Source organism: Drosophila santomea, chromosome 2L (genome assembly GCF_016746245.2).
Source record: "Drosophila santomea strain STO CAGO 1482 chromosome 2L, Prin_Dsan_1.1, whole genome shotgun sequence".
Lineage (NCBI taxonomy): Eukaryota > Metazoa > Arthropoda > Insecta > Diptera > Drosophilidae > Drosophila > Drosophila santomea.
This window is the reverse complement of record NC_053016.2, coordinates 25,585,774-25,606,965: the sequence shown is the minus strand read 5'-3', so window position 1 is coordinate 25,606,965 and position 21,192 is coordinate 25,585,774. Positions and strand designations below refer to the sequence as shown.

General features: G+C 42.1%; 1 pseudogene; it reads left to right on the top strand.

Annotated features, from left to right (window-relative positions):
- Window positions 1-1,666: 1,666 nt before the first annotated feature.
- On the top strand, window positions 1,667-5,914 carry LOC122756503 (annotated as a pseudogene).
- The last annotated feature ends 15,278 nt before the right edge of the window (window positions 5,915-21,192 follow it).

Sequence of the window (21,192 nt, the reverse complement as noted above, 5' to 3'; positions counted from 1 at the left end):
CGCTTGGAAGGAATTCCCATTTATCTATTTTTAATTCCAGTTTGTTACTGTCCAAGTTACGGGGTTTGGACTGTCGCCCGCTCTCCGCTCCCTCTTACGCTCTCCCGCTCTTCACCACAGAGTCTCCAAGGAGTCTCCGCTGCGCTTGGGAGAGCCTAACTAATTAGAATAAGCACCAGTGTAAAAACTAATTTCGCCGAAAAAAACATACGCCCTGTCGCGCCCGCGCAATTACGAAAAGTCTAGTGTTCGCTTTTCTTCGAGTGTTTCTATTTCAGCATATTTGGAAAATTCCAGGACAGCAGCCCCCTACAACCCGAACATTCGAGCCAGATCACCTGGATTTTCAAGTTGGTCCACTAGCGAACAAATTACAAGATAAGTACGAAATTTCCATTCCTTTTAATTGCCGGTCTGCAGCAAAAGGTTCGAAAATCCAATTTCGTTCAATTTGCTGTAAGATTTATTGTCAAATCTAACGGATTTTTCCGACAAAAGGCAATTAAAGAAAAGTACTTATTCATTCCCACGGTCGCCGCCATATTACCCACCGTTCTCCTTTCACCCTCATTCGTGAAAATTTCTAAGTCCAAATTTCCGAATATATTTAAATATTCATCCAGTCCGAAAAGTGCAAAATTCCAAATGTGAAAAAGTGAAAATAATTTGTGCCAAGTTCAGTGAAAATTTCTAAGTCCAACAACACATACCCTCTGGCCATTCCAAATAAAATATTAATTAAACATTTACCCGCCAGTTCAACATATATTACATCAACATATATTACATCAACATTTATTTCATCAACATATATTACATCAACATATACTACTTCCATATACATTGCAAATATTACATCTACATATATCACATATACATTACATATATATATTATATCCACATATACATTACATCCACATATATTACCGACATACATTGCGCATATTATATGCATTCCTTTTAAACATATACCAAAGTTTAAATTGTTTCCCGTCGGCAAATCCAAACCACAAATAAAATTTATTCCAAGTGCCGACGCGGAAAAGGCGTTTTGTTTTCCATAAATTTTTTTCGTAAATTTCCAAATTAATTTCCGAGCAATAAATTAAAAGCGGTTTTTTTCCTCTTTATTTATTTATTAAATTATTTTTTAAATTTTCAAAAAAAATTTAAAAAAAAACTACAAGACAATAATTTTTTCATCCATAAATAAATAATACGACCGCCAAATATAAGTCGTTCACCCGACAAATATTTTTTCCTGTATTGGTTGGATATTAATTTGTGTTTGTTTTAATTATACCATTCAATTTTTTCCGTTTCCAGTTGTAAACAAAAAAATAAAATTTTCTACGTTCCAATAAACATTTTTTTTCACCGTGTTCAACATTCCAATTGTTCCAACCGTAAATCACAGGTCATTTATACAATTCGCTGTTCACTCCGAGTCACCTGTCCAATTAGTCGAAACTACGGCGTTTCCACTTCGTAAATTTTACACCACTTTCTCACCCATTACATCCTATACGGTCTTCTTCCGCTGCTTTATACCGTTCACGGCGGCAAGCTTAAATTTATTAAGTGCAGTCTAAGGAATCTGTCTACATTTTCAAAAGTGTGACCGGGCTCCAAAGCCGCTTCCCTTCCATTTCGCATTTCTTCGATTATGCCCATCGGGAACGATAAGAAGAAATTGTACGCTGACAAACCCAGGTCTATTTTTTCAACACAAGGGCCCAAGAGTCCAAGAATCCCAAGCATTTCGGTGAAAACGCCTGCGCAGATTTCCGACGACTGTGCTACTCCATCCAAAGCCACAGTACAGCGCACAGCTAAAAATTTCTGACCGCTTAAGCGAATTTGAGGCTCAGATTAACACTCCGGAATCCGCAGCTCCAACCGTCACGAGCTTAGCGTCCGTCGCGACCAAGTCCGAACCCTATGGGACAAGGTTGAAAAGGAATTCGACCTCTGCTCAGAGTGCCTTGTGTCAGCAGGCGAAGCAGCAGCAGGCTACATGCCTATTCTCAGGGCTAAATACAGTTATTGCTATTCAGTCTATGAAAGGTGTGTTGCCCAGCTTGTTGATAAAATCGAGCAGGGCACGTCTCAGTCCATCCCAGCCGCGAACGCTGCGCCCCAGGCCTACATTTCCTCTGGCTGTCGGTTGCCTCCATGCGATACAGAAGTTTTCGCAGGCGACTATCTTCGCTGGCCGACTTTCCGGGATCTTTTCACAGCCATTTATATCAATAATCCACGGCTGACTTCGGTTGAAAAGTTATTCCATTTAAATGCCAAAACAAGTGGCGACGCGCATGCCATCGTTTCGACTTCGCCTCTTACCAACGAGGGTTTCCGCTCTGCGTGGGAAAACCCAATAGAGCGTTTCAAAAATAAACGATTGTTGGTAAACAGTCAATTGAAAATACTGTTTAATGTGCAGTCGATACCACAGGAATCTGGGCGGCCTTAAAGGTACTGCAAAGTACTGTTCAAGGTTGCTTGACTGCCTTAGAACTGTCAGGCATCAACACTGAGAACTGGGACTGCCTGCTGGTATATCTGTGTTCATCCAAGCTCCCGAAGATAACTCTCTCCTTATGGGAGCAGTCGCTCCATAAGAAAGCCGACATCCCGACATGGGCAGAGCTGAACACCTTCCTCACAGAACGTCATCGAACCCTAGAGGCCATCGATGATGTGAGACCGTCCGTACCAAGACAGTCGCACTCCAAAGCGATGAACTCAAGTGGGCCCTCTAGAAAACTAAATTCCTATGAGACGAAAGTGGCTCCAAAATCGAAAAGTTGCGACTTGTGCAACAAGGAAAACCATGTATTTTCGCGTTTTCTCCAAATGTCGGTTGATGACCGGTCAGCCTACATTAAACGGAAGCAGTTATGCTTAAACTGCTTTGCAAAGGGACATCAGCTACGTGAGTGCAAAAGCACGCACAATTGTTTTACTTGCCGTGGCCGGCATCACACGTTGTTGCACCGAAACAACCCCTTTTCCAGCAACTCAAGCCCTTCAAATCCTGCAAGGCCAATTTCCGCAAATCAGGCCAATTTCGTTCCAAATGAGCAAGCCGGTGTTCAAAATTATTTCGCCACGGGCTCAAGAGCTATCCTTCTTGGCACTGCCGTAATCAATACTTCCCATCTTGGCACTAACTTTAAGGCGCGCGCTCTGATCGACTCCGGATCAGAGGCAACATTCATAACCGAGCGACTGCTCAATTTTATTAGATTGCCATTCCAGGTGGTTCAAGCCCAAGTCTCAGGCTTAAACCAAACAGTAGCCGCTCAGTCCAAGAAGCTCTGCAGTTTTACCATCCGATCTCCGACTAGGCCCGCGTTGCAGTTGGAGACGACGGCCTATGTCCTCCCTCAACTAGCCGGAAATCTGCCTTCCTACCCAATTCCGCAAAATTTCCTTCGGGATCTTCCCGATTTTCCACTGGCGGATCAAAAATTCTATGAGAGCGCACATTTCGGCTGGGTACATTTTCGGCCGGGTACTAACTGGGCCAGTGTCAGCCTCAGCACAGCCTCCAGCCCTTCATCGAATGATACCAGTTTAAATGATATCCTTCATGCTGGCCGTCTTACAGTCCGACTTGACCATTCAAATTCTGAAGTGGCGCTATTTCCGATACGTGTTCAGCGCCGATATCGAAAAAATGTATCGGCAGATCTGGGTATATCCGAAACACACTCCATTCCAGCGAATACTTTTCCGTAACAATAGAGGGGAAATCAGAGATTTCGAATTGAAAACAGTTACCGTTGGAGTCAATTGCGAGCCTTTCCTGGCCATCCGAGTACTGCAGCAGCTAGCAGCTGACGTAGAACTCAGCCATCCAAAAGCTAGCAATATCATTCGAAATTTCATGTATGTGGATGATGTTCTAGCCGGAGCGGAATCCACGGAAGAAGCTAAACTCATGGTGCAAGAGCTCCGAGACGCTCTGAATTCCGCCGGATTTCCATTGAGGAAATGGACCTCCAACCAAAAGGAAGTTTTAGCGGCCATTCAGAGCAACCATCTATTAAATACTGATTTTCTCGAGATCGATGCAGAAAGCACTGCCAACACCCTCGGTATTCGCTGGAAGGCCACCTCCGACGAATTCTTCTTTGTTCCGCCAGAGTTGGCTATTGAAACGTCCTTTACAAAACGCCAAGTCCTGTCCCAAATTGCCAAATTGTTCGACCCTGCAGGCTGGTTAGCGCCGTTTATCGTTCGAGCTAAAATTGTCATGCAGGAGATTTGGCTGCAGGAGCTTGGGTGGGACGAAAACATTCCAAATGAGCTTTTTCAGCGATGGCTTAATTTTCTCCGAAGTTATTCGGTTTTAGAGCAGATACGCATTACACGCTGGCTATCGTTTCATCCAGATTTCATGGTCGAGCATCATGGATTTTGCGATGCATCGCAAAAGGCTTATGGGGCGGCAATATATGTCCGCGTAGAAGTGGGCAGCACCATTATGGTGCAACTCCTAACCGCGAAAACCCGGGTAGCACCAGTCAAAACGGTTTCGCTCCCAAGACTGGAGCTGTGCGGAGCGTTATTGCTTTCCGAAATGGCTGCAGCCGTCATTCCGCAGATGCCTACGATTAACTCCGAACTTTACTGTTGGACGGACTCCACGATAGTGCTTGCATGGTTAAGCAAGACAGCGTGCCAGTGGACCACATTTGTAGCCAATAGGGTGACGAAGATCGCCCAGGCCACAAAAACAGAGAATTGGTCTCATGTTTAATCTGAGCATAATCCAGCAGACCTGTCAAGTAGAGGAGTTTCCCTCCAAGATCTAGCCGATAGCCAGTTATGGTGGCACGGACCGACTTGGTTGCAAAATCCACGCAACCAATGGCCAACTCAGGTCGACAACGCTCCGGTGACCGACCTCAAGAAGCGTGCTCTAAAAGTCCATCTCGCAAAAGCTCCTTCTGAAGAGTTGTTGGCACATTTCTCCAAGCTTGAGAAAACTCTACGAGTCCTTGCTTATGTTCATCGCTTCATTCAGCGGTGCAGGAAGCAAACATCTCCATCTGATGTGCATCTGCTGGCCACTGAAATCGCCGCCGCCGAGCGGTTCCTAATTTCGAACACTCAGCGCATAGAATTCCCTGTGGAATATCACTGCCTAAGTGAAAAGCGTCCAGTCCCAAGTTCAAGTGCCATCCTAAGCATGAACCCGTTTCTAGATCCGCAAGGACTGATCACGGCGTGCGGCCGTGTGGCGGCTTCCAAAAGTGATTCTTCCGTATAACTGCCTGCTTTCTCGCCTCCTTTCACTCATCGCATAACTCTCCATGGTGGTAACCAGTTAATGGTGCGCCTCGAAACACTGGATTCCGAGAATTAAAAATCTGATGAAAGCAGTAGTAAATTCGTGCAAAGTATGTGTGATCCACAAAAAGCGGTTGCAAAGCCAACTGATGGGTGTCCTGCCCAAATAAAGAGCATCGTTCTTCCGACCATTCACGTATACTGGCATGGATTACGCCGGTCCGTTCGATATAAAGAACTATACGGGAAGAGCATGTCTTATTACAAAGGGGTATGTGTTAGTTTTTGTTTGTTTCTCCACCAAGGCCATCCATTTAGAGCCTACATCTGACTTAACGACCGAAAAGTTTCTTGCCGCTTTCGCTCGTTTTGTATCCACGTCAAGTCCAGTCAGTCAATGGCAAAACCTTTGTTGGCGCTGCCACCCTGCTTTCCCGCGATTTCAAGCCGTAAAAGAGTCGGTGACGAATGCCTATAGTCATCAAGAGATGCAATGGCAATTTATTCCTCCGGGGGCACCCCATATGGGAGGCCTTTGGGAAGCAGGCGTAAAAAGTCTTAAGACGCTATTTTGCAAATGCACTGCACTCCACGCTCTTGGCAAAAATAGAAGCGTGCCTTTACTCCAGGCCGCTCTCTCCTATGTCTGAGGATCCGACAGATTTGCTGGCTCTGACGCCAGGTCATTTCCTTGTCGGGGGACCCCTTATGTCCACGGTGGAACCCGAAGTAAAGGGAGAAACGAAATCCATTCTTAATCGGTGGCAGCATTTGAAAGCTCTCCATCAGCAGTTCCGTGTGCGATGGAAAGAAAAGTACCTTAAAGAACTCCACAAGCGCACTAAATGGCAGGCCGCGTCCAAAAATCTCCGCATCGATGACATGGTCGTCATCAAGGACGACAACTTACCCTCTAATGAGTGGCGGCTCGGCAGAATTGAGTCTGTTTTCCCAGGAGCCGACGGCAACGTCCGTGTAGTAAATATCCGTACTGCACGTGAAGAAGTTAAACGTCCAGTGGCAAAAGTGGTGCTTTTGCCGACGGAGTCTTCCGAATCTCCACAATAATAGGCGCTCCTCTCGTCCTTAGTTGTAGTTCACTAGCACTAATCATCTATTATTTTTCATTTCGTTTTCGATCTCCTTTCGACATTCAACTACGCGCAGCATGGCCCCTCGTCAACAAAACGCACGCAGTGCTCGTGCCTTGGAGAGCAGACGTACCCGAGGTACTCAATCCTACCGATGCCGAGTCTGCCGCGGTATCCATCCTCTTCCTCTTGAGCGACACAGTGGTGTCCAAGTTCCGGGACATCACGCTGGCTGATGACCAGTTCCATCGTCCTGCTACCGTCTCCATGGTCTTAGAAGCAGATGTTTATCCAAAGGTTATCCAATCCGGATTCCTGACCTTCGACGAGGGAATGCCGGTCGCTCAGAAAACTGTTTTTGGGTGGATCGTGTCCGGTGCCTGCTGCCTGACTTTTCTATGCGTATGTCCCAATTTATTTTCATTTCCCATTTTACAGATGGACTTCCATTAATCTGTTTATAAATTCAATTTACACTTCTCGTTTCGCTTTTACATAAAATTTATTAAAAATGTCTATTAATCTGTTCATAAATTCAATTCACACTTCTCGTTAATGTTTAACTAGTTCCTTTACATTGGATCGAGGTATTAAATTGATAGTATTTCTAACTAAAAGTTTCCGTAATAAGGAGTTCCTGGCTTCCTTGCTTTCATTTCGTTCGTTATGTTTTGACTTGAAGTTAACTCGGTTAGGAAATTGTTCCAATTTGCCATATTCCGTATCATTAATTTTGTTCATTACTCTGTCATCTTTAAATATGCTAACGAGATTATTTGAGCAATGTCGCAAAAAAATTCCCTTTATTTGAACAATTTGAGCAATAATTTTCCGAATATCTATTATTTGAACAAACTTTATCTGAAAATCTATCATTTGAACAATCCTTTTCTGAATATCTATCATTTGAACGAACAATCGTTTTCTGACTATCTATAACTTGCAACATAATTTCCACAATTTCTATAATTTGAAACATAGTTTTCAAAATTTTTTATCATTTAAACTATATTTCCAACACTATCTTAATGTTACAAATGTTCATAAAATCTCGTCACAAAACGGTTCCAAATGGCATCGATCTGTTTCTCACAATAAATAACTCAAAATGGATTATTTCTTTATTGTTAATGACATAACATGATATTTTTCCAATTATCTAAAGGGCTAGCGTTTAAGCCAACGTTCTGAACCGAAATAAATCTTAAACGGAAACTGAACCGAAATACATCTTCCTCTCAGTACAGTTGTACCCCAGATAATCCTGCCACATGAGCGGCGAAATGCTCAAAAGCGTTGCAATCGAAGCACCTCTTTGCAGGCATCGAACCATGTCCATTCTCGATCGAAACTTTGGCACGTCCAGACGAATAAAATAATGGTTTATGTAGCGAAACCTTGGCAAATGCTTCAAACAGCTACGCAGACCAGTTAAAACATTGCTTGTGTGCCTGTTGTCACAGGAGGGAGTCGGGAAAGCCTTCAATGATGTTGTCGATTGGCTATTCATGGTCCATCCGAATCTCTGTAGCCAGCGCCGTTTTTTCTTTGAAGTATGTGAAAAAATCTTCTAACGGTTTCCATTTGCGCTCTTAAAACTTGCGCCGAGGTATGATTACCATTACCATGGAAAGCTTCTCCAAGTTAAAATAGAATTTCCTGAACCGAACGTCAGCAAACGTTCGGAAGAGTGCAACCAAATTTGAGCATGGTCCTTTACCTTGGACATTACCAGCATGGCACTTATCACTTAGCTTAAACATCTTTGTGACCGCGTTGAGCTGTGCAATCCATGTGCTGACATTAAGTTTGTTGTTAGAAGCACCGTCGAATATTGAAAGTATTTTCTTGGCCACTGCTAGCAACGTTTGCTTTTTGGCAGTTGTTTTCTCCGCCAGCGATATCTCGATAGTGTGTAATATAAAAAACACTGAATACGCTACAGACGATATAACAGCAGACCTAAAAAGCATATCTTCCGTTCTGTAATGACGGCATTCGCATGACTGAAGATATAATGGGAATAATTCAGACAATCTACCGAAGCCACTTCAAAGGAATCAAAGCTCGAACAGCTCTTAAGCCGAAGAAGAAGAAGCACATCGTAACGCTCTAGAAAATTAATATCAAATATCAATATCAAAACAAGAGAGAACGCTATAGTCGAGTTCCCGACTATCTGATACCCGTTACTCAGCTAGTGGAAGTGCGAACACTGACAGTTTTTGGCGGTTTGTGGGCGTAAGAGTGGGCGTTGCAAAAAGTTTTTTGGCAAATAGATAGAAATTTACAAGAGTAATACAAAAATGAAAAAATATCAAAACATTTTTCAAAAGTGTGGGCGTGGCAGTTTTGTGCGGTTTGTGGGCGTTAAAGTGGGCGTGGCAAAAAGTTTTTTGCAAATCGATAGAAATTTACAAGACCAATACGAAAATAAAAATATATCAAAACATTTATTAAAAGTGTGGGCGTGGCAGTCTTGGGCGTTTTGTGGGCGTTAGAGTGGGCGTGGCAACATGAATCGACAAACTTGCGCTGCGTCTATATCTCTGGAGTCTGTGTGCTCTCAACATTCTAGCTTTGGTTGTTCCTTAGATCTCAGCGTTCATACAGACGGACAGACAGACAGACGGACGGACAGAAGGACATGGCCAGATCGACTCGGCTATTGATCCTGATCAAGAATATATATAGTTTCCTTCTGCCTGTTACATACTTTTCAACGAATCTAGTATACCCTTTTACTCTACTAGTAACGGGTATAACACCTGTCAGACACGTATTATTTCCCAAGAATGAAGAAAAAATAACAGCGAACTCAATAGTCGAGTTCCCCGACTATCAGATAGTGGAAACACATAAGATAAATTTCAACAAAAAACAAAATGTGACAAAACAATCTACGAGTATCATGAATATTTATACATTTGGTCAATCACTGTAAAGTTTGAAAGTTCATGCTGGTGCAGCTACAGATAAAGTTTATACTGTCTCACCATACAGAAGTACCGTTAACGGTGAGATAAAACGCTTCCCATTAACACCTCCACCTGAGAATTTGATTTATTTCTGCTAATGCCCCATCTTTTAGCATATAACGATCTATTAAGACTGAGCTGTCCTCGGCATTTTAGATATCTAGTCGGCTTGGGGTGGATCAGCAAAAGAAAGAACCGCCACGGTAAAATGCTCGTATGCTATTGAAAAATAATTAAAATTCGCGTACTATATTTATGGACAAAAAGGGAACGAACAGAAAAGGCTAGTATAAAAATAGAAAAGAAAAAAAAAAATAAAGAGGGAGAAAATAAGGGATACACTTGCCAACATCACTTCTTCTATCACGCAAGTCTGCGTAATGCCCACCCTTCCATGATCCTTATGGTCCTACAAATTACACTTAGGATCTCTTGAAGTGACTACATTCTACTCATTCCATGACACTTTGATATCCATGACCCCCGGATAAGGAGATATTTATCTAAAATTCATTTTGATAACCTTTTATTAACATATTAATTTATAAACTATCCATTTCATGTTCATCTCAGTTCTATAAATATATATTTTTGACATAATTCACCTAAATTCCTATTTCATTTCTCGTTATATCTTTAGTTTCACAATTAGTTATGTATAGATAAATGTATATAAAGAAATTAGCTATATATATATAAGTATAGTAAATTATTGGCAATGAGATAAATGTTGCTGGAAAAAAACTGGGTTATTCTTATATAGAAGCAGTGTAATTCAATAATTAAGAGGTATGATATAGTAATAGTAATAATAATAATGACATATTTAATAATAAGAATGAAACATGGGAAGGTATATTGCGGTAGTACGTTAATCCAAATTCTTCGTTTTCATGCATGCAAAAAAAAATGCATAATTCCATGCGAAAGACGAAAGGCGTAATCAAAACAAACCTTATTTTAATGCGAAACAATTACTTCAGCTTCTAAAGCGCATTGCGTATTGCCGATGACGAAATAACTAAATAAAGGGTAGAATGCAAAATTATATATGATAAAGCAATTCCGGTAGGCGAAAGATCTTTGGCTGCGGCGATCGGCTGGGAAAAACAAAAGTTCTTGCTCATGGTTACAAAGTTAGATCGTCGTCGGTTTTTTTTCCTTTTTATATATATTTTTTTTTATTTTGGTAATATAATCACCTTATTATTTAGGAATTGTTTTTTTTTTATGTTTGTTTGATTTTTGATTGCGGAATTATTCTTTTTTTACATACTTTTCTTTTCACTTTGTATACTACTTTTCACCCGTTTACTTCAACAACATTTTTCTCTTATTTGATTGCTTTTTTTTCATTTTCATGATCCCTATACAGTAACAATTTTTAAACTTTAAGCGAATTGGTTTCGTAATTAACCCATTGGTCGAACTGTCAGGTGATATCGGTAAATATCGCTAAGGAGAATGGCACTAGTCGCAAAGTAAGAGCTTATTAGCATGGTAGCTCGACGTCATATCGCCTGCACTGGCTAGCAGCTACGTTTTCGTTTCTTTTCCTTTATTAAATCTCTTTTGGTTTATTTTTGCAGGCGGCACAGGTAATGCTTTTGGGACAAGCTAGGGTTTTCAAAAATCCATTTTATGACGTCATCATTGCTTATTTTTTTCTTTACATTTTTTCTTGCTGGTCAATTGTTTAACGACTACGGCTACGGCGCTGCGATGATGGCTTACTTTTCCGCTTAACTTTTGCCTATGGGACTGCTCACAAGGTGCCACGCTATAATTTTTTTTCCAAAATAAAAAATCGACAAAAAAAATAAAAAATAAAACCAAAAAATCACTTCCTAATTATTAAATATTTACCCTGCATTCAGGCCTGGCATCTATTGCAATACAACTGCTCTTTCTTTCCCACTGGCTTTTACTACTTGTCGCGTGGATTTTTTTTCTTTGTCATTCTATTTTTTTTTTTGTTTTAGCATACTCACGGCTTGCACTCATATTGTTGTTATTTGAAACACATTGCTAATGCAATTCAATCAAGACCAAAAAAAAACCAATTACTCCCAGAAGACAACTGCTCTCGATGATGGCCAAAGTGGAAAAGAACGATCTGGATGCGTGGGCTCAGAAGGTTACCCCAGATCGGAAATATAGATCCGTCAAAGTTGACAATTATGACAGTACACTGGCAGCCAGAGAACTACCCTATTTTCGACGTTGCACTATGGGGAATTTGACCTGTTTTTTTGGCATAAATGTATTTTTTAAAGTGTTTCAAATTTTGAAATTTTTTTTTTTAACATATTAAGAATTGATCAAAGATTTATAATCTGTAACGCAAATGTTAAATTGACAGTCCACTGTTAAAATTAACAGCTGTAAAGTCAGCTGTTGCAAACACAAAGCACATGCCATCGGAGAGCTTCTTTTTTTAGTGCTTACTAAAATTAATATTTCTTGAACCACAAGGCCTAAACCCGTCAAATTTGAAATGAATACTCATTCTTGAGGTGTGTACTATGTGTTTCTACTAATATGTTGCTTAGTTCGTGCGCGTTAACTTAACAATTTGTATATTTATCAAGTGATGTTCTCGTCCAACTTTGAAAATAAAAATTCAACTTTGAATAGAGTTTTAAAAAATTGTTCAAATTTGTTTAGTAAGTGTGTTAGTCCATGCTGTAGAGTGATTAATTCCCTATTTAGAACACATAGGTTTCATTTGCAACGCGTTGCCAGTACGGCAGGTCTCAGTTTCCCGCCATAGATGGCGCCACCCTATCTTGATGGACTATCCATACAAATGAATTTCTGGTCATGTCTAGTGTATTTTATAGTTTTTTTTCGTATATAAACTTGACAAGCCCTTTCTACAACTTTCCCAAGTTATTTTATCTTGGCTGACAGATTATGGCGCATAGAAAAAAGTTATCCATCTGTCTTATCCTCGACAAAGAACCCTACCCCTAGCCATCACTTCTGATAGCAAAACGAGAGTTTTCCATCACTTAATTACCTCGAAAATTTCCCTCAAACTCACGCAAGCGAAGGGGCCCACTCCCCACGCACACACACACCCACACACACCAGAGGCTGTTGCATTTAATTTGCCCAATTTATATCATCTGGATCCGGTGCAGCGTGTTGTTACCGACCGAATTACATGCCGGCATTGCCATTTTAGTTAGCTAATTAAAAGTTTTTGTTCTCACGCTTCGCCGCCGCTTTGGCGAAACATTTAACATAAATTGTAGGAATATTTTTTATCTATGGCGTGATAACCATCGCTCCCTCTCTTTCTGTCTATTTGCTGTCCCTTTTCGGAAGGGGAGGTAATCTGGGAACGCATAATTCAAGATCGCAGGCTCGCAGTTCCTCTTCCCGTTATGCATGTTACATTATCTACCCAAACCTCGCACATAGCGGCAGCGGCAGCGGCAACTGACGGAAATTAAAAATACGCGCTGCAATGTTGCAAGCACCCAACATGAAGCCACGTTATCAAAATCTGCGTGTGCGTGGGGGTGATCGCTGGATGGAAAAAGGGACGGGATGGATGTTTAGAGGAGCGTGGAGAGAGGTAAGGAAGGGCGCATAAATTTGCAATATTCTTGGAGCTGCTCTCAAATGCCAACGACGTTTAAACTGCTCTTTACTTTATTTAGAGGTGTGTGGGTGACTTCCCTGGGTGTGTGTGCTGGCAGCACAACGGCTCTCGGAGAAGAAGCAGAAATGTCGACTAAAGGGAAATTTAGGGGCTTTAAGGCCCTCAGCGTAATTAGATAGATTTGGTGATATATCATATCTTTGAGCCAATAAGTGTGCTACACATTTCAGTCCAAATAATTAACACGACAGAAGTCGAATGTTTTAATAAAAAAATCAAGTTACTAAGCAGTTTTTCTTTAATTTTAAGGAGTGTTTGTTTAAGATCTATATGGAAATTTAAATTTTCCACTTTTTATGTTGCATTCCACGTCGACACGACTCTCCTGTTGTACTTCCCTCAGCTCTTTGACGCTGCGTTTCAACAACCCAACGGCTTTAATGCCTTTTAGCCGGAGGTGCTCTTCTAATATGTGTGTGCAGGGCAGTGGCGGGGGCGTGGAATGGGGAAAGGGAAAGGGCTTTACTTTGCTTTTCCAGGCCGCAACGTAAACATTTTTGGAAAATAATGAAATGCCTCGAAATAAAAAACACAGAGAGTGTTGAGGCAATGAGCGTTTTCACTAGCCAAAACCAAAAAGGTAATATTTAAATTTATATTTTAGGTACATTTTTATACCCGTTACTCGTAGAGTAAAAGGGTATACTAGATTCGTTGAAAAGTATGTAACAGCCAGAAGGAACCGTTTCCGACCATATAAAGTATATATATTCTTGATCAGGATAAATAGCCAAGTCGATATGGCCATGTCCGTCAGGGACATAGAAGCAGCGCAAGTTTGTCGATTCATGTTGCCACGCCCACTCTAACGCCCACAAACCGTCCAAAATTGCCACGCCCACACTTTTGAAAAATGTTTTGATATTTTTTCATTTTTGTATTAGTCTTGTAAATTTCTATGGATTTGCTAAAAAAAACTATTGGGCACGCCCACTCTAACGCCCACAAAACGCCCAAAGCTGCCACGCCCACACTTTTGAAAAATGTTCTGAAATTTTTCATTTTTGTATTGGTCTTGTAAGTTTCTATCGATTTGCAAAAAAACTTGTTGCCACGCCCACTATAACGCCCACAAACCGCCAAAAACTGTCAGTGTTGAAGACTCTCCTTCGCACTTCCACTAGCTGAGTAACGGGTATCAGATAGTCGGGAAACTCGACTATAGCGTTCTCTCTTGCTCAATATGTTTTTTGCCACACAGGGCTGTAATTTATAAAAACGACGGCAGTGCACGGGTTCGGTACGGACCGAACCGATTGAATGTAAATGTTTATCACAGCAGTAACGGTGTGATAAATATTTACTATGAAACTGACATTGCTATGCAAATTGCAAATCACAAGATAAAGATTTAACAGCTGTGCTCGCTCCCTATTGACAGACAGAGAAACACAGCACAAAGGGGAATGCAAAATATATTGCTGTACAGAGCAATGTACAAGAGTGATAAAAATAAAATAAATCAAATTTGTGATGAGCTGCTGATGGCTTTGGGCTGCATAACCAAACATCTCCCCTCCCGTTGAAGGACACGGGATGATAACCTCATCCTGTTTGGGTCGAACGGTAGGTTTAGCGATGGCTCTATTGAAGATTCCAGGGGCAGTTTTGAGAACAGCAACTCGAGCGACGCTATCGGGTCCAGGGATCAGATTGTTTACTCGAGCTAGTGGCCATACGACATTAGATATTCCCGTCTCCGACGCCTCCAGAACATTTGCTGGTACTTGCTGCCAGCGATCCAATCAGTTGAGATGTAACTTTGTAAGGTCAGGCTCAGCAAAACAAGACGAGGGAGGCCGTGCCTAAGAAGTGCGCTGGCGTAAGTACTTCAAAGTCGTCAGGGTGTTCTGAAAGAGGAACTAAAGTTCTTGAATTAATTATTTCCGAAATGTGGCAAGTGTGCGTGCGCAGGTCATCAGCGGTAAAAACGGCATTGCCATAAGCATCGTGGTGATGTGATTTGTTCAGGAACATACGTTTAAGATCCTCAGCTTATTCCGAGCGCCAACAAAATTTGTGGCGTTGTCCGACCATATGCGTGCAGGCTTTCCACGAGTCAGTATAAATCGACTCAATGCATAAAGAAATGCAGAAGTGGAGAGATCCTGCACCAGCTCAAGGTTTACAGCCTTTGTAGAAAAGCATATAAGGATGCAAATATAGCACTTGATGTGTACTTTGTTCCGTACAGGATTTTTGTAATAAAATGGGCCGCAAAAGTCCAGACCAGTGACCTTCAAGGAATGTGAAGCTGTTACGCGGTCCTCAGAAAGTTCACCCATAATGTGACCAGCTTTATGTGGCTTGGCTCGAAAACATATGATGCATTTGCTGACTGCAGTGAGTAGCGAGAAGTGCGCGAGATCCAGAATGCAGATTGCGACGAAGATAGTCGAATATGATGGAACGAGTGACAGGGTGCTGACATGGCAATATTAATGGATGCTGTCATAGTCCAACGACGAGTGCTTCAGTCTTCCACCAAATCGCATGAGTTGTCAATTATGGGTGCGAGAGATGCAATTGAGCTCGACGATTTTACTTGTCGACTGTTGAGCAGGGCAATATAGAAAGGTGTGCCATTTGAATGGAGCGAATGATAAGTTTCATGCCTCCGGTGAGATGATTAAAATTCAGACCGGGGTGCCTGATACGATAACGAAATTTGAAAATGTATCCAAAAACATGCTTCAATTTTTGCCATGAGTTGCCAAATTTACAAATTTACTGTTACAGCAATAAACAGGTCATAAAAATAAACCAAGCTGCTGGACTTCCAGCATCAGTTGAGCGCAGAAAAGGTGAGCTACTCGTTGACTTTGAGACATGGAGACTATGTAGATGCATCTTCCATATGCGTCAATGCTGGCATCACTGAATCCATGGATTTCGACAACGCTATATGGTACCATTGCGAGACGAGAAAACTGCAACTTCTGGGTGAGGCAGATATCAGCAGACAGGATTTTGGCCTTCGTTATAACGGGGCAGATAATACCAAGAGTGTCGTATAAGCAAGCAAGACAGAACGCTTGCTGGGTTTTAGAGCTGCTTTCATAGGCGATGTGGAGAATAGCAGTATATCCGAGATTGAATTCCGGGCGATACCAAGACTTTTGGTAGAAAGAAATCCTTTTCTGAATTGGGAAACTGCTTCAAAGTACCATTTGAGCACCATTTTCATAATATTTAAATTACCTTTATCCAGTAATACAATGGTCTGTTGCATTATCTCCAAGACTTTTTTGGTTCGGTCGAAACTTTAGCGGCAATTGAAAACGACGATTTTTCGTCTTCTGCTAGCTTTTGCATGGCTCTGATAGATAGATAGAAAGGAAGCTGGCTTTGTTCCGTAGGAGACGTTATCAAGCTTAAATACTTATACCTTTCTTTGGGGTGTGTCACGCCACAAAATGCATTGTAAATAGCTGCCAGGTTCCTTCACCCGGACACATCGGTACATCTTACAGATGTCACCAGATAAAGCAACAGGGAAGGTTCGAAACTGTAACAAAGTGCGAAACAGTTTGGGCTGCAATGTGGGGCCTGCCATGATTATTTCGTTCAAAGAGTATGCAAAAGAAGTTTTGACAGACCCATCATAGACAACACCTAGCTTAGTTATTGTGCTGTCTTTTTTGAAATTGCAGTGATGCGGCAAATAAAACTTGCAGTTTCTGGGAGTTTTTGCTTCCTGTAAGAGATATTGGTGCGACAGTCTTCTGAATTGTGGGCAACCAAAAATTATATGTTGATGGCTTTCCCAGGCACATTCGGTCGTCGAAATAGAGAACCAGAAGGCCACTCAGTTCCGCCTAGTTGAACAAGAAATCTCTGGAATCTTGGGTCTACTGAGCTCCATTAGTACAACATACAGGGTCTACTGAGCTCTATTAGTACAACATACAGGCAACTCACTTCCTATTTTATCGAGGTCCAATTCCTCCAGGTAATCATGCCTCAAGGTGAACGAAGCCTCTGTTTGGTATATTAAATCCAGCTTTAAATGCAAACCATCATCATTAACGGCAGTGTTAATAATTAATTAATTCGGCGGTTATACTTGCAACAATTTGTTAGCGTCGTCAAATATGGACTTTGCCTTGCGCTTTAAAAATGTTTTTCTGTCAGCTGGCAGACTGACTGTGTCGTTGTTTGTTGATTATTTTTAATATTTTAGCACAACAAAAAATATAGAAGTCAAAAATATAAAAGTGAAATAAACTCAGATTTGATAATAGTTTTCAAGCAATGAATTTTTAAAACGACACGAATTTTGCGGTAGGCTAAGACAAAATTGAAAACGAGAGCAAGCGAGACGGGTGCAACTGCCGCTACGCGAGAATGCTTGCGGTAAATGAAAAGTAGCTGGGGCGATCAGTACAGCCACTTACATATGTACACACAAAAGTGCACCGAAATTATTTTAACTGTTTTTGAGTTCACGCTAAAAAAATGTTCCCAATCACGTCGGGGTCATTAAATGTTGAGGCAATGAGTTTTTTAACTGACTAAATCGATAAAGTTAATATTTCAATTTATATTTCAGTTTTTATTTTAGTTCTATTCTTCAATATGTTTTTTGCTACACAGGCAAATGAGCTAGTATCACAAGATAAAGATTTAACAGCTGAGCTCGCTCTCTATTGACAGAGGAGAAACACAGCAAAAAGGAAAATGCAAAACCTATTGCTGCATAGAGCAATGTACAATAGTGATACAAATAAAAAGAATCAAATTTATGATGATCTGCTGCTGACTGCAGGCTGCTTAACCAAACAGTTCTCATTCTGTTACGAACTGACCATTAGAAGTATTCTTCGCGGGAGGGGGACGACAGACCCCGACCAATACGAATCAGCCAGACAAGAAAACACAATTAGATTTGTGGGCAAAAATAAAAAGATGGTTTTATTTGTATGTGAATTTAAAACGAATTTTGTTTATTTTCTTTTGTGAAGTTGTGTAACGATGCGCGATAGGTTGCGAAAGCGAAAAAATAAATTGATTGCAGAGAACAACAGAACTCCAAGCCAAAGTTTAGGTGCGAGAGTACTTGAGAGAGAGAGTACGGGAGAGAGCCCATGAGAAAGGAGAGCTTAGATACTCTTGCAGATGATCAGCATAGACTAATTGTGTCTCCAATGTTGGCAATAAATGAAAAAATAAATTTAGGAGCTGCTGACGGCTGCGAGACATGACAGAAGCACTAGTTTAGGTTTCAAGCTTTCCCCAAGACAGCTTTCCACACTACAATAATAACTAAATCGGGAAAACTGTACATTTAGGCAATATCGAAATCCAACATTTGCACAGGGTATTACTATGGATTACAAAAATTGTCGGTGGAACGAAAAATTTTACGATGTACAATAACGCACAGATACTGACAATAACAAAAGAGATCGGAAAGATAGAAACTTTAACGACTATGTTAATACACCTCATTGACCTCGACCAAATCCAAACCGCTTTAGGCATTGTACATAAATATACCGGAAAAGGCCTTAAACGCAGAAATAATCACAACTATTTACACATTGTGGGGGCCTCGTGGTGTAGTGGATAGCGCAACTACCTGTTAAACACGAGGTCGTGGGATCAAACCCCACCCATGACGAGAGCATGGCCACACAAACTTTCCTCTCAAAAGATACTTTTCTAGTTTTTAGAAAGTATTCTTCCATCCATAATGCCTAATACAACAATCTTCGGCAGGTTACTCTTGCCCAACCACTTCACCCCCTCTCCACGCTATATGGAGTAAAAACGGGGTCCCCCACATAGTTACCAAGTGCACCCTGTGTTCTGCGAACAGCAACAACACCGAGCAGGGCCTGACGCACGCTAACAGACTGTTCGCTTTTCTACGACTAGCAACATCAACGTAGACGCCACTACCCGATGACGTTAGGTGGCAGCCCCACCACTGGGATAAGCCGCATCTGGCCAATCACCAGATCGGTTGAAAAACTTAAACCGATTACCGAAACAGAAACGAGAGAATTAAACATAAGCGGCCCCCCAAATTCGATGACGACCATAGGCATATCTAAACGGACACGCATAAGAAAGACACTGCACTCCTGGGAACCCATTTCTTATAGACTCATGACAGCCAGATTCAGATGTAGAGCTAGACATATAAACATTATACAATGCTATGCCCCGACGGAAGACGCCAAAGACGACACCAAGGACGACTTCTACACTGCCCTCACAGCACCCCTCAGCAAGACGCGGCAAGGTGACATTAACATCCGCATGGGTGACTTTAATGAAAAAGTAGGCCCCAACAACACTGGACTAAGATCTGTAATGGGCCAACATGGAACTGGGACTCGCAATGACAACGGAGAGAGATTAGTGGAACTCTGCCAGCTATTCCAACTGGTCATCGGCGGCACAATATTCCCACACAAAGATGTCCACAAATACTCCTGGACATCTCCTAGTGGTAACACGCGCAACCAGATCGACCACATTTGCATTAGCAGGAAATGGAGACACTCACTACTGGACGTTCGGAACAAAAGGGGAGCATCTATAGACAGTGATCATGAGTTGGTCATTGGAGAACTTGAAATAAAGTTGAACCGCAACTACTCAAGAAACACTGATAACAGCCAACACCGACGAGCGCCCTCCCTGAACCAGCACCTCCTTAGCGACTTCACTCTGAAGACGAGAATGACGTCCAAATTGCGGGAACAATGGGAGCGCACCTGCAGACAGCTAAGGACCGCAGCTGAGCAAATAATTAGGCTACAACAACGTGGAAGACTGGATATCTGAAGGGAACTGGGACCTGATTAGAAGGAGGAACAATCTGAAGCCTCTGGCGGACCAGCTCACACGAGAACAACATGCGCTCATTATACCAGCAGATTGCACGGATTGCCGGAACCCACAACAGACGGAACCAGCCAGTCAGAGACCTAGAAGGCAACCTATTATCCAATGATGATGCACAAATCCGGAGATGGCGCCAACACTTCATGGGAATTAGCCACACCACATCACCAAACATGGTTACGGACTATAGAAGCATTGCGCCACCAAGTGGGAATACCAGGATACCCTCTACACCCCCGCATGTAAGAGAGATTGTGAATGCAATAAAGAAGCTAAAGCGCAACAGGGCAGCCGGCGAGGACAACATACCAGCCGAACTGCTTCAAGTTGACACCCAGCTGATGGCTGATACGCTGCATCTACATTTCACACGCATATGGGAAGGCGAGACTGTATCTGACTCCTGGAAAAGCGGAATCATCGTGAAGCTCCCCAAGAAAGGCGACCTTAGCGACTGCAACAACTGGAGAGGAATAACACTGCTCAACACTAGCTATAAAATCCTAGCTACACTGCTGAACGAACGCCTCCAGGAAAAAATCGAGCCAACAATTCGAGACGAACAGGCAGGCTTCAGACCACACAGGAGTTGCGTAGACCAGGCAACCACGCTACGCATATTTACCGAGCAAGCTGTGGAATGGAGAGCCCCGCTTTACCTCAAGATGGCGTTCGATTCAGTTGAAAGGGCAGCAATATGGCGATCACTTGCAAGGAAAGGAGTACCGGCGAACCTCATCGCTATCATCAAGTCGATGTATGACGAGGCCAACTTGGCGGTACTGCACAACGGGAAAACAAGTGAACCTTTCCAGACGAACACCGGAATTCGGCAAGGATGCCCGTTATCACCCATACTCTTCAACATCGTGGTCGACGAGTTAATGAGCGAAGTATGCTCGTCCAAGCGCGGAATTACGTGGAGCCTCACCAGACACCTTGAGGACTTGGACTATGCATCATCATACATGGGAACCCAATCGAATTCGTCAACAGTTTCCCATACCCTGGCACCATAATATCCAACAATGGTGGAGTGGATGATGATGTCTCGAGTCGCCTTGGCAAAGCCCGTTCAGCCTTTGGGAGACTGTACCGCATTTGGAAAAACAGAGAAATAAGACGGCGAACAAAGCTCCGGATCTACAATGATTGTGTGAAATCCACACTGCTATACGGAAGTGAGACATGGCTCGCAACGAAGAAAGTAACGCAGAAACTGAAGGTTTTTAGCAACAAATCCCTGAGAATCATATGTGGGATATTCTGGCCAAACAGAATAGCCAAC